The sequence below is a fragment of the Uloborus diversus genome, chromosome 6, assembly GCF_026930045.1.
Source record: "Uloborus diversus isolate 005 chromosome 6, Udiv.v.3.1, whole genome shotgun sequence".
NCBI classification, from domain to species: domain Eukaryota; kingdom Metazoa; phylum Arthropoda; class Arachnida; order Araneae; family Uloboridae; genus Uloborus; species Uloborus diversus.
The window spans coordinates 21,028,377-21,041,715 of record NC_072736.1 but is presented as its reverse complement, the minus strand read 5'-3'; the positions used below and the strand labels follow the sequence as shown (position 1 = coordinate 21,041,715).

Below are 13,339 nucleotides of genomic sequence, written 5' to 3'. Positions count from 1 at the left end.
AACAGTGGCCAAATTGAAACCAGATTTAAAAAAACTCTCCAAATTTGTCACCAAGTATCGCGAAGTGTCCGCCAAATTGTAACACCACTTGAAATTACATCAAGATTAACAATAATTTCCCTTCAAAAATGGGCAAAAGACTCCCTCAGAAACACCCGAATGCAACCACAAGGAGAGGTGCACAACTAGACCCCACTGGGAGTCTACGTACCATATTTCAACTTTCTATGACATACTGTTCTTGAGTTATGCGACATACATCCTCACATACATATATACGTACGTACAGACGTCACGAGAAAACTCTTTGTTTTTTTCTCGGGAATCGTCAAAATGGATATTTCGAGTGTCTATATGTTCTTAGGCACTTATCCACGTGTGGTCGAGTCGAAAAAAAAAAAAAAAAACTCAACATTCAATCAGGGGTGAGCATAATGGAAATTAAGGTCGATTTTTGAGTGAATTTTTTTTTTGCGAATATGATACTTCCTTTTTTGTAAACGGAAATAAAAATATGTGTGTGCATCAATCTTGAAAGTAAGCCATTTGTGCATGTTTCTTCTTAATACCCTCTTTCACAAGTTGATAGCAAATGTAAGCATGAAAGATTGTTGTTTATCGTCAACACCTGCCACAATTTCAGTTCCATTACTTAGTGAGCGTTTATATTCAGTTTGAGCTGTTCTTATTTGTATCTTTCAATTTCACTAGGCTTCAATCAGAGGTTCCACACACTTGAAAAGTCAAGCACCACATACCAGGTGCTTCAAGTGTTTTTCACAAGAAGTGATAGTGGGCGAGAACATGGAAACAGGCAATAAAACTCACTTGAAAGCTGAGTTTTTTTCCTTCAGGAAATAAATTTTTTAAATGTTGCTTTTAACTATGATTTTGATAATAAATCGCGAAACGTTACATGCCTTAAAGCAATTCAACTACATACCTTCAAACAATTCATTTCCAGTCTTCCCGCCGTCAAGAAAACAACGTCATCGTGGGGTGTCAAGATAATTTGTTAATCTATGCTGTTACATATCTTGAATTGGACTATAGTCTCCTAAAAAGTGCTACATATTTTTTTAAGTAAATCTCTCCAAAGCACTGTTCCTGTGTTGATTTAGCCCTATTGTTACGAGCTGGAAATATGTATACCTAAATAAACTACGAGATAGACGGTGCGACTGCGGTGAAGCCCAGTGCCTCAGTTCCCCACCGGGCTTCACCAACACACCACATACCCAACCCACCCACCGCAACCCATCACATGCATTTCTAGTACAGCGCATGCCCAAGTTGGGAACGGTGGACTGAGTCGTTCCATTGACTGATCCGTTCAGTGAGTCGATAAAAGGAGTACTAAGTGTGCTTGGGAACTTAACTCTGGTATTCCGCACACTTTTTCGTTTCTTCATTCTCCTAAAATGACAGTTGTGCCAGTAAAACAGTTAAGCAACCGGATCCAGTTCAGCCCTGTCACAGCAAAGCTTTTTCCTGCATATCAAACAATTAACAAAACATATTATTCAATTATCATGCCGTGACACGAGTTTCATTGTTGATGACGTCAGGAGGGTTACTCGGTCATTGGTTATTATGTATATGAGGACGATGTACTTGCTTTGAAACTTATAAATACATGTGAGACAGTGAGAAGCAAAGGGATGTAAGAGGATATTTTCACGTTTTGAGTAAATCGCGTTTAAAGATAACGTCCTAGGTAGGCTTTCATTAGATTTTTTTTTCTAAATCATGCTTTACAGAAGCACCTACCAGTGCTACTAGTACTAGCTCTTGCCCCAAGACAAAGGAGAGGTTCCTTTACTATATGTACTGATTATCTGCAAAGTTTCAATTTTGCCACTTACATCCCTTTGCTTTTCACTGCCTCATATACACGTTTGAATTACAATTATAATAATTAGAAAAAATTGAAAAATTATACAGTGCTAAAAATAATGATAACAATTAACCATCCGATATTAATGTTGCAAAAAAATTGAGAAATTACAAACTTTACCAGTAGAATTAATTAGTTAAATGGCTATCTATACTAAAAATGATCCTGCAGTTGTTCCATTTCAGATTGTCAGATAAGTCAAAATATATTTTTTACTCTTATATCTTCCGTTCCAGTAAAACATTGTTCGATTTCTTCCTGTTCTTCTTTGTTCTTTTGCGGTCAACGACAGAAGATTCTGATTTTTAAGTCTTGTCGAATGATTTCCTTCTAATGACCGCCATAAAACTCTTTACATGTCGTGACGTATTTTTTTCTTTCCCCTTTTCCCTTTGTCAAAGATATTTGGCGAAGCTTACCTTTATAATAGTTTTATACTGATATTTCTCATGATTTTTGAAAGCAATTTCCATGTGATATTTTTCGTAAACGTCAAATATTTTATGCACATCTGTGTTTTCATTAGACCTAGGTTTGCTAACAGTCAGAAAAGTAGTTACATTATGTATCTTTGTAAGAGTGATAACTTTGCCCCAAAAAAAAAATATTCTTCGAAAATTATAATGTTTTTTGATGGATGCTATTCCAAACAATTTTTTCGGCCATTGACTCTTATGCTGATTCCTGAACTTTTGATGCTTCTCCATTTGATTAGTAAGAGTCAGGGTTTAGAGTCAGAAAATGTTCTTTCAAACTTTTTTCAACCTGAATGGAAAATTCTGTAACATGATTGTGTCTGTGTTCTTTTTTAAACTTAAAAGTGTGCCTTTAAACTTTTCGAATCAGAATAAATCTTCTGTAACATATTTTGTACTCTTCTCTAATGCGTAAAACAAAGCTTCTATTACACTTGTAACCAATGAAATTCAATAATTGTGCGTAGTTAAAGGATTTAATTTTTTAATTTAGGTATTTTTCCCGATTAAATAACTAAAATTAAAGAAAACGAAATAGATAAACAAAACAAAAAAGAGTTTAGGACGACAATTAACGTTGGACTTATTATTCGTTTAAAGAAATGAATCGCTTTTTGTTAGCGTATAAATTTTACATGCAATATTTACAGAATTTTGACGTGAAATGATTCTAATAATTAACATAAATTTACGGAATACTGTAGAAGTAACAAAACAAAGACCAATGCTTTTACTTAGAGCTGAAAACCTTTTCTCTATGTTAGAAACTGATAAAAACACACATGATATCATTTTATCAGGTAGTAATTCTGGCTACTTGTTTAAAAATAATAAAGCATTAGGCAAATCCTTTGAGTTGAATGGTTTGCAGTACTGTTTTGCAGAAGATCCTATGACTTACTTAGAAAATATTCATGCAGCTCATTTATTTTATTCGACTAGAGGGCTCTGCCCTCCGCTCGCTGACGCTCACCAGCCCCCGAAGATTGCTTCGCAATCTTATTTGATTTGCGAAGATTTGAATCGTCAATTAAAAAGAAACAGATTAAAAACGCATTATGAGCTCCCTTTGGAATAAAAACATCCCTTCCCCGGGTTTCAAAATAATTTGTACGAACTTGCTAGTAAATTCCTGAGCATTGCAAAACTGCAGCTGTGTACGTTTGAAAAGTCGCTATCATATTCGTGATCTCTAGTAATAGTTTTGCTCTTTGGCTCGGAGTTTTAATTGAGTTAAGCTTAAGATTTTCCGTTAAAATCAAACCCTTAAAATTTGTGAATAAGAAAGAAGAAACAAAAGAATCGGAAAGACGTAACTATGGCAACGCCAAATAAAACATCAGCAATTTGAATGGAAATGAGATTTTTTGAACTTGATTAAAACTGCTTGTAACTTTTCTTCTATGGAGATAGAAGCTAAGTTTTTCGTTCGTAGGTCGAGTTAGATCTGGAGTAAAAAAAGCCGCTCTTTTCAGTGGTGTCAAAAAGAAAACTGTGGGACAATTCCTTCACTTTTTACTTAAAAAAGTATATTTAATGAAGAAAGTAGTGCTTAAATTTTAGCTAAGCCTAAAAAAGTTCGAGCTAAAAGTACAAATTTCTCCCGCCGTATTTAAGTTAGAGCATTGAAACAAATTGCGTAGAACGCGGAAAATTCTACCCTTTCCAACGATATATAAAATCAATATGTGCAAGTAATTTTTCACTCCTTTTATAAGCAATAGTACGCAATTTACACGAAATTTGAACTTAAAAAAGTAATTACAAATAAACTAATTCGAATTTTACAAAACAAAACCCCAGGTGCAAACCACCGGGACTCGAAGTAATTTTGTTCAAAATTTCAAGGCTGTAGGTGCTAGGCCCATCACACACTTCCTTTCAAAATTTTCTTTGACGTATTTTTTTTTAATATAAAGAGATATGCTGTAACGTTAAGACTTTCTTTAGAACAGCGATGCCAAATTTTTTTTCAACCCGAAGGGCCGCATCTCATATTAAAATGTCGCGGGCCAGAATATGCAAAAGCTAAAACCTCTGAAATTTTTTTGCTGTTGACAATTACTGCAAGCTTATTTTGTTTATTTGAAGTTTCCACTTGCTTTTAAGAAACTGATTTCTGTTTATTTGGCCCAGAAAAAAGACGAGTAATGAGAATTGGTTGTTTCAGGAGATAACAAAATATATTTCTCGATTCGTAACATTGAACATAATAAAGTGTCAGATATATCAGACGCGGACCATGTGTTACGGGCCGTAGGTAGGGCACCGCTGCTTCAGAAGATATATTTGAATGTTAGAGCAAGACATAACAACAGCGGGGAGGGGTATGTGTATGTATATATATATATATATATATATATATATATATATATATATATATATATATATATATATATATATATATATATATATATATGTAAGGATCTCGGCTGTTCTAGGGGTATTCTTCACACAACAAAGCATAATGACGACATCGTACACTAATAAACATTTAATAATTGACAGCACAAGACGAATACAGGAACATAGAACAAGAAACATTAAAACATCGAGAACAACACGTCTTCCACCACACTTCCCATCATTCCTTCTCAATCCGCCAAAACTGGTCGCGTCACGCACAATCTCACTCCGCGCGTAGGAATACACAAGAGTTCGAGTTCTTTAATAAAGTGTCTTAGAAAATAATACATCACCACACTCGTCCATCCTGATTATTCACGTCCTCGTGAACTGGTAAAATTTCGGTGAGAGAAAAAAAATGAAATGTTCTAGTTTCTTGGAAAGAGGTAAAAAAAAGGTCTGCAAATCCTTTGGAGTCGAGCTGGCATCAAGTCGTTGCTCCTCCATCGTCGTCAGCATCATCATCGTTGTCGTAATCTTCATTACGGTAGTCATCAGCATCGTTGTCGTCATCATGGTAGTCATCATCATCGTTGTCGTCATCATGGTAGTCATCATCATCAGGTGGAGTTGAAGGCAGCACGACGTCAGTTGCACGCTCCGATCATCATCAAAAGCAGGATTTAAACAGGAACACCAAAAAAAAAAGAAAAAGAAAAACACTAATATTTTTTTTTCTCTCCCCCTTTTTTTTTAGGGACAAAGTTAGTCGGTTGGAGTTGTCGTCCATTTTTTCATAAAGTCAGCAGCAGATGAAGTCGAGTAAGGGCCTTCGTGTGTGCCAACTTTGGTGACCTCATACCGATTGTTTGGGTTGACTTTCGTTACTCTGTAGGGACCAAGAAATTTAGGTCGTAACTTCATACCTGTACCAAACTGAGTTCTTTGTATGGCAACAAAGTCGCCTATTTGATACTGAGTAGCAATTTTTCGTTTTTTATTAAAATTCTTCGTATTTTCCTCTTGAATTTTAAGTATGTTTGTTTTTGCTGTGTTACGAAGCAATTCTCTATCATCATGAAATTTTTGTTCATTTTCTTCTTCAAGTAAACTAAGTATTTCTAGATCTTCGTTCGAACGCATTTTTACACCTGTCAAGAGTTCGAATGGTGAAAATTTCGTGCTTCTGTGTTTTGTGGAATTCAGGATTTTCTGCAGTGCCGGGACAAATGTGTACCATTTTGTGGGATTATTTATCGAAAGTTTTGCAAGAACGGGGATCAATGTACCGTGGACTCGTTCGACTTGTCCGTTTCCCCGCGGTATTCCAGTTGTGATTTTTACATGCTGAATATTTTGTTTTATACAATAATCGCTGAATTCTCTTGACGTAAAAGCTGGGCCTTTATCGGTAACTATACGAGAAGGATTTCCAAAAATACTCTCCTGAAATTCTAATTTTGAAATAACGTCATTTGTTGTAGTTGATTTTGTCGGGTATATCCATGTAAATTTTGTAAATGCATCGATAATAGTCAAAATGTGTTGATAGTTCTTATTTGTAGACATTAAAGGTCCTAAGAAATCGACGTGATAAGTGCTTAAAGGGCGATCATCTTTTGGAATTGGATTCAAAAATCCATCTTGCTTTCCACGTTTTTTATTTACCAAAATACAATGCACACAATTGGAAATAACAGTTTCGACAGCTTGTTTAAGGTTAGGGATAAAATAATTTTGTTGTACAACATCAACAGTTTTGGCTACTGCAAAATGACCATTTTCATGTACATGTTTGATAATCTCTGTTTGCATACCTTTGGGTACAACGAGCAATTCGCGATCATTTATCAATTTGTACAAAACACAATTTTTAACTACATAGTCATTTACTTTATTTACCTTGACTAGGGCTATTACTGTTTCTAAATTTTCATCATTTTGTTGAGCTGCAGCGATTTGATCTGTCAAGCAATTTTGAGTTATCATCATTACAGGATATCTACTCAAGGCATCTACATGGTTCATTTTTGTTGCGGGGCGATGAATTATATCGTAATTAAATTCTTCAAGCAACATGGCATATCGGGCAATTTTAGGTGATATATCTTTCTTAGATAATGTTTTCTTGAACGCGTCACAATCAGTAACAATCATAAATTTAGTATTCAAATAATGTCGAAATTTTTTAATTGCTTCAATGACTGCTAACATTTCAAGTTCATAGCTTGAATAATTTTCTTGCTGAGGGGTCGTTTTTCTACTAAAGTAGTAAATAGGGTTATAGTTGTTATTCGAAGACTCTTGTAGGAGTATAGCACCAAATCCGTGTTTACTTGCATCAGTGTGTAACTTAAGTTTTGCGCCAGGACGAAAAATGTCGAGAACAGGATAAGAAGTTAACTTTTCCTTCAAAACAGAAAATGCCTGATGTTGTTCTGGTCCAAAAACAAATGGAGCTGATTTCCGAAGCAAATCACTGAGTGGTTTAGCAATTAATGCATAATGCTGAATAAATTTTCGGAAGTAACCAGTAAGTCCTAAAAATTTTTGAATGTCTTTCACATTCTTCGGCAGGGGAAAATTTTGAACTGCAGAGGTTTTGCAAGAAGAGGGCATTGTTTTTCCATTTTTAATCACATGACCCAAAAATTCTATTTCTCGCTTGAGAAATTGGCATTTCTTAATATTTAGGTCGAGTCCATACTCAGAGGCAATTTGAAGGACTTTTCTCAACTTGTTTATACCATCCACTTCATCAACGGAAGGAATAAGAATATCATCCATGTAAATAATGACGGTCTGATCAATTAAAAGTTCACGAAAAATGCAATTAATATATTTCTGGAATAATAAGGGGCTTCCACTTAATCCGAAGGGACATTTCTGGAATTCATACTGGGCATTATGAGTGACAAATGATGTATACTTCTTACTGTTTTCTTCAATATCAATATGAAAAAAATGCATGTTTCAAATCTAATGTAGTAAATGTCTTCGCTGAACTTAAAGAGTCTAAAATTTCATCAATTAAAGGTAAAGGATAGTGATCTTTAATTGTTTTACGGTTTAGTTTGCGGTAATCAACACATAAGCGATATGAATTATCTTTTTTCTTACAAAGTACGATCGGTGAAACAAAGGAACTACAACTAGGTCTAATAATATCTTTTTCAAGCCAATCAGCAATCTGAGAATCTACGATTTCTTTTTGCATAGGGGATAACCGACGGGGTTTGCTTACAACAGGAATCTCATCTTCTAAATTAATTGACATCTTTAAATTGGTCGTTTTAATTTTATCAGGCTTATAACTCTTAATTAAATGACTAACTTCTTCACGTATTTGAGGGGTTTGAATATGTGCAAGGTCTAATTCAGGTTCAGTGGGCACAATATTTGCGACATTCAACAAAAAATTTTCAAGTTTTCTCAAGTTACAACCATTTTTATCAACACATAAAATACCTTGATTAATAACATCAGTACCAATAATTGCATCCACATTTAAAATATCATCATCAACTACATAAATCAATGTCGAGAACATACAGTCATCAATTTCAATATCAGAAAAGAAAGTGCCAATGGGACAATAAGTTTTGTTTCCCAAGCCGGAAAATGTTGCACTTGTAGGTTTTAAACTTATATTTCGGAAATTTTTAAAAATTTTATTTGAAAGCGCGGTTAGCTGTGATCCAGTATCAATTAGAGTAGTTATCACTGAATCATTTATTTTAGCTGACTTCAGCATGTTGGAGTTAATTTGGAAAGAATTACAAGTTTTATGAGCACAGTCGGTCGTTTCCGTGGGTGAAAATGGAGTCGGATCGGCCTTGCATTTCGAAGAATTCGAAAAAGATCTCTTATCAGTTGTTTTCTTTTCACAATCTTTACTAACATGGCCAAAGCCTGAACAAAACAAACAACGTTTTCCTTTGTTTTTTGTTGGACAGTCATACTGCAGGTGGGAATCATTTCCACAAAGAAAACAAAATTTGTTCATCTTTCTTTCGTTATGTTCGTTATATCTGGCTCCTAGTGAATTTTTTTCCGATCGAGTTGAAACTGGAAAAGGTTTAAACGCTGTATTTTTTCTCGAATGTGCATCAGCAGACATTTCAGAATATATCTTCAGCTTATTTCGAAAGTCATGAATATTCAAGCAATTATACAAAACACTTTTATTAAATGGCGTATCATCTATTCCGTTTATTATATAATGCATTAATGATGAATCATCAATATTAGCCGTCGAACCAATCTGACGCATCTTAAAAAAATATTCTTCGACACTTTCATTATAACGCATTTTTCTGTTTGAAAGCAATTTGTGTACTTCAGCCGGACAACGACTGTCGGAGAATTCCGCAAGCAATAATTTTTTTAACGTCTGCCAAGACGTTGGCAAAATTTCGCTATCAATGAAAAGTTTTGCTTTTCCTACTAGTAATCGTTTAGAAAATAACAAAGCTTGCAAATCACTGAGATGTAGAAGTATGATCGCTTCTTCAACGGAATCTATCCAAATGTTGACGTCAGACATTGCGTCGCCATTGAAACGTTTAACTAGAGTTTCGAAATCAGAAAATGTAACGTACGGTAATGCGGTGTTTGGATTATCAACATTTGTTATTATATTTGTTTCGTTTTCGTTAGGATATTCGGTTTCAGTTTGCACTGTAGCAGTTGCAGCGCCTTTAGGTTTTTGATCTCTCTTTTTGGACTTCATTTTTTCCACACCACGTCTGTATGTTTTCGAAATAAGGAATTGAAAATTGTGAAAAGAGTCACTCACCGCTTAAAGTTGAAGGAACAGCTACACGTTGAAACTTTCAAAGGGGCGAGGTTTCGGAATCAAAGGCCGTGCCCCCATTTGTAAGGATCTCGGCTGGTCTAGGGGTATTCTTCACACAACAAAGCATAATGACGACATCGTACACTAATAAACATTTAATAATTGACAGCACAAGACGAATACAGGAACATAGAACAAGAAACATTAAAACATCGAGAACAACACGTCTTCCACCACACTTCCCATCATTCCTTCTCAATCCGCCAAAACTGGTCGCGTCACGCACAATCTCACTCCGCACGTAGGAATACACAAGAGTTCGAGTTCTTAATAAAGTGTCTTAGAAAATAATACATCACCACATATATATATATATATATTTACATGTCAGTTTAAATTTTCTTTCATGAACAGTTACATGCAGTAGGTTATTAGGCGCTTGACACAATGTCGGACACAAACTCGTTCCTAGGGTAACTATTGTCATATATGTTCTACATTTTTTCTCTGTTTTTTACATAGAAGCAACATCATGATGTTTTCACAAGCATACTTTCTCCACCAATAACTCTCTCTGTCTTTCTCTCAATAGTATGTATCTTCATTTTCAACAATGCCGTTAACATTAATAATGCATCGTCAGAGCAACGCAACTCGAGCAACTTCCTGTGAAGATCAATACAGATTGCGCGTGCAGCAAAAACTTAAAAGGTTGATCAATTGCTGTGATAGATCTACCTTTTCACTTTTTGCTGCACGTGCAATACTATTTTTTTTCTCGCCAAGCAATGTGTAACTTTGACGACATGATACGTATTCAAACCAAATATTAAACACGTAAGGCCGCTGTAATTTCAATCAGGTGTCCATAAACTTCTTGATTATTTCAAAACACATTATGTAATGAGGCCAATATTTGATCTTTAGGAGTTGTGTAAACGTTTTGTCGTTGTTACTGAGCAATTTTAGTTAGTGATCAAATCGCGTTGTTACATAGATCACACATTTGCGTGACCTTGTTTATTGGTCTAGAAAGTTAAGTTCATTATATTGCAAAATTTGCTTAAAACGACAAATCGAAACGAAGTACAATCAACAAATAGAGCAGCAGTTTAAACTCACTTCCTCTGTCCATCACAGCAAAAGTATTGTGGTTTATTTATTTTTTCAGTGCTCTTAAAAATTTTATTTTAACATGTATGTTAACAAGTCATTAAAAAAATGTTAAGCATTTTGTAGTAAGTGACTTTTTAAAGAGATTGTTGTTTTTCTGTATTCATTACATTTCAAAATATGCTTAAAATGACAAATCGAAGCAAAATATAATCAACAAATAGAGCACCACTTCAAACTCACTTCCCCTGTCCCCATCATAGTAAAAATCCTTTGTTTTTATTTGTTTTTTCAGTGCTCTTAAAAATTTATTTTAGCATGTACGGTAACAAGTCATTAAGAAAAATAAAATATGTTCAGCATTTTTTTATAAGTGGCTTTTCGAAAAGATTGTTGTTTTCCTATTATATATTCCAATTGTTATTCTAATTTTCATTTTTACGTACTTTGATCGTTTATCGATAAAATGTAGATGGCGTTTCTTCCCATAATTTATTTTCAACCTTATAAGCTGTTGTATATGTTATTTGAAGGTTGCAGAAACACGAACGAGAATCCAGAATTTCAAAAAAAATTTGCATTTTATTTTTTTATCTCTTCAATTATTTTTTCCAATGTTTTTTCCCTTTCTCTTTTTCATTCTTCCTTTTTTTTTTTTTTTTTTTTTGACTTTCGCTGGGGGAAAAAAGATATGAGGCTGTGAGAAGCAAAGGGATGTAAGTAAATATTTTGGAGTTTTGAGTAAAACGCGTTTTAAGTTCAGTTCCTAGTTAGGTTTTAATTGAATTTGTTTTCTAAATCGGGCTGTATAACAGTACCTATCAGGATTACTTGTACTATCTCTTGTATCAAAACAGAATATTGTTTGTCCTACCATTTGCACTGGTTATCTCCAAATTTTTAATTTCTGCACTTGCATCCCTATGCTTCTCACTGTCTCATATGTAGAAATTGGTGAATGTCAACATCCACCAAAATACATAATCTCCATTTCAACCAATCATTATCAAATTTTATTGTTCTTCCTATTTTCTTTCTTTGTTAGAATTTCTTCTATTACTATTTTTATTAATTATTAGGGGAAACTCAGGCAACGTTTCTTGATTATTGTCGTTTAGTTATAACTTTGAAAATTGAAACAAATGTTTATAATCAGTCTTTATTAAATGAACTTATGTAATGCAGTAACAGTTGTCCTTAATATTAATTACACTATTAGATATAAGGCCAGTTTTCAACAATAGCATGAATATCCACTTTGTCCTACACCCCGAGTAAAGTGGATTCGGTACTAGGGCAAAGCGAACAACAACAAACTAAACATTGAAAATAAAATAACCGTCGCAAATTAAAGGAACACATCTAAAAAACAATTTTTTTGCTATAATGCTTATTATTGTAGTTATTACAAAAAAAGAAAGTGTACTTAAAAATGAAATAAAACTCGAAAATTAAAGGAACATATTGAAAAACATTATTTTGCTAGAATGCTAATTCTTGTAGTTTTTACAAACAAATAAATTTAACTTAAAAATAAAATAAGCATCGAAAATTAAAGGCTCATATTAAAAAAGATTTTCTACAATACAAATTTTGTAACAAACAAATAAATCAAACTAAAAAAAGTCAACATCTAAAATTTTGGAGCATATTTAAAAAAAAAAAAAAACATTTTTCTGCTACAATACTAATCATTGCAGTTATCACAAACAAAATCATCACCATTTTCTAATGCTGAACACTCTTTATGACACAACTGAGTACAAATACGACATTGTATGTAGTTTTCCGTTGATTGATCATCTTCTTCAATGAACATTTCATCACAGAAAATGCACCTCACATTATTAAATTTCTTTACTTCCTTCTTCTTTTCGTTATCTTATGCAGTCCTGTGTTTCGTAGCAGAGATTTTTGATTTAGTCTTTTTGGTAGTGGTCTTTTTAACAGTTTTCTAAGAAGCTTTAATCGAAACATCATCTAGTTACTTCACATGACACTAGTTTACATTCATGACAGTCTTCTTTGACTTTTCAAATTTTATTTCTGATTGTCCTTTACTGGAGTACTTGTCAGGAGTGTAGATCTCTGTAGCTTTTGTTTACGTGTTGTTATTCGTTTAACAGGCTGAAGAATAGGCCATAAAACTGAAAGACTGTAGTAGTTCTTTAGACATCCAGGTTTGGGTGAATCGGTGGGAACATCATTGCCTTCGATTTATTTTATTGTTTCAGATCCCATGGGAGTATAAAGACGGTGTTCAATGGTAGCATTGTCTTGAGATCTTAAAATTGAAGGACTTCCAAGTTCGGATGAAGTGACTTGTCATGACCGGGCATAGTGAATACGGTATCCACTTTGCCCAATCCGTTTAGCCCTTCAGGTACATTTTTGAAATTACTAAAAATTACTAAAAAACCATGGCATCTAAACTCGTCGTCTACGGATAGTTAAAAGCTACATAAGCGTACATTAAATCCTACTCAGTATTAAAGTTATAAATGAAACACTAACCTCTGTAAACTAATATTGTTTTCCCCAAAACATACTTTGTTCGGTCTCTGGCGTCGCGTGACGCGAACTCCTCTCGACATGGTTGCCGCACACGGAGCGGCAACAGGCGACCGTTGCTATGACAACGCGGCTACCGGCCAACTAATTATTTGGCAGTTATAGGCAAAATTCGCTTTTCCCGGGTTTCCCCTATAT

At 34.2% G+C, this 13,339-nt stretch overlaps 1 protein-coding gene across 1 annotated transcript in view; it reads left to right on the top strand.

The window, feature by feature from the left end:
* The window catches only part of LOC129224267 (sodium/potassium/calcium exchanger Nckx30C-like), a 111,965-nt gene that overhangs the window by 68,304 nt on the left and 30,322 nt on the right, over positions 1 to 13,339 (top strand).